This window comes from Calidris pugnax, unplaced genomic scaffold, assembly GCF_001431845.1.
Source record: "Calidris pugnax isolate Ruff unplaced genomic scaffold, ASM143184v1 scaffold44, whole genome shotgun sequence".
Taxonomy (NCBI): Eukaryota; Metazoa; Chordata; class Aves; order Charadriiformes; family Scolopacidae; genus Calidris; species Calidris pugnax.
Window position 1 is genome coordinate 21,598,953 of NW_015094506.1, and position 1,653 is coordinate 21,600,605.

General features: G+C 33.6%; 1 protein-coding gene across 1 annotated transcript in view; it reads right to left on the reverse strand.

The window, feature by feature from the left end:
• Positions 1–1,576: 1,576 nt before the first annotated feature.
• DYRK2 (dual specificity tyrosine-(Y)-phosphorylation regulated kinase 2) overlaps positions 1,577–1,653 on the reverse strand; it is a 10,984-nt gene continuing 10,907 nt past the window's right edge. The window contains exon 2 of the transcript XR_001414309.1: positions 1,577–1,588. The gene's annotated coding sequence lies outside the window, so the exon portion shown is untranslated. The remainder of the gene's footprint in view (positions 1,589–1,653) is intronic.

The following is a 1,653-nucleotide window of genomic DNA, read 5'->3' on the forward strand; positions in this document are numbered from 1 at the left end:
AGAAAATTTAGTGGTTTTAGCCCATTAATGACCCATGAACATTATGAATGCTTTCACCTTAAATTGCCACGAGAGGCAGGAACATGTACCTATGTTTCCTTTAAAATATATTAAGGGAGGTGATTCTTCTTCCCTAACGTAAGCATCCCTATTTTTTAATTTTTGCAGGAAGAGTTAAGGTAGAAAGGAGTAGTAAAGCCAAGTAGGTGGTGGAGGAAATCAAGATTCCCAGTTACTGTAGAAAAATACACAGTATTGTATTCCTACAGTAATCAGTTAATTTTATATGAAAATTAATATATCTCTTTTCCAGACTTAGAATTTACTGACCATAACTTACTGGATATTCATATTCCAAAAGCCACTTTTCTTAGCTGTATTACTATATTTCATTTTTAACATGATTTCATACATGTTTACATATTGCACTTACACACACTGTATAAAGTTGTGAACATTTAACACTAAATAATTTAATTTGACTAGAGGCAGGAAACAATCTTTTAAAAAAAAAAAAAAACTAAGAAAAAAGTTGATTGATGCTCTAATTTTTATAGTTACTAATCAACAAATACCATCCTCTACTCAGAAATTATTTTTGGAGCTTCTTTAGGTGTTGACTTTTTGGCAAGAAGTGATATGTTTCCTGAGAATTCTGTCATTTTGTATTTATATCCCTCCCCCAGTCTTACATTAAATTAAAACCAAGCAAGCAAACAAACAAAAATTAAGCTGTAAGTGGTAAATTAATGAGTATGAAGCGGAACTTAACCGGAAACTTTCTTGGCCTCTCAGGGGACCATGCTTTAAGTATTTTTCATAATTTGTACAAGTAACTCAGAAAAATCTGTGCATATAGATGTTGCTTATAGTAAAGTTATCGAGGTTTAATGCAATCCATTCTAGTATGTCTTGTTCTAACATCCGTAAACCTTCTCGACTATGTTCTACTTTGTTTATAAATCCCTTTTCCTGTGTTTTCTACATCCAACATAGACCACAGCCATTGTACGTGATGAAATACTCAGATTCCAAACTGTACCTGTTGAAAACATGCTACAATGTGTGAATATTCCTCTCAGGTTTAGGTATTATTCCTCAGTAAAGACCATTTTTCTTCCATGAGTGCAGCTCAAAGTGAAAAAGAAAAAACAAACATTGGCACATACGCATGCATGAACAAATCTACACATATCTCTAACTGTTCCTTCAAAGTAATTTTCAGCTACAAATGCCAAAGATTAAATCAAATTCCAACCATTTAACTTTCCTTTGATAATTATCCCTTATTAGAAAGTATCTAGGATGGTGTCTGCCAAATGAAAAGCTTTCCACTGAGGATCTTTCCGTCTACACTTAAGCTAAGGTGAAGCACTTTTCTACAGAAAGCAATGCAGTAACATAGTGTTTGCCCCTTTGTGCAGATTTGATCTGCAGTGTAAATGTACCAGAGAGGTCACAGTCACTCAAACATTGTCGTAAGAAAGAAAACCAACCTGTGAAATCCATGTAGCGTTAACAGTCTGGGAGTTACAGTATAGAACTGACAGAATGAGCACTTCTGCTTATATGACTTAGGGAGACCAAGCTGCATGTTAGGAGAGAAAAGAGAATAGGAGAGGCAAAAAAAAAAAAAAAAAAAAAAAAAAAAAA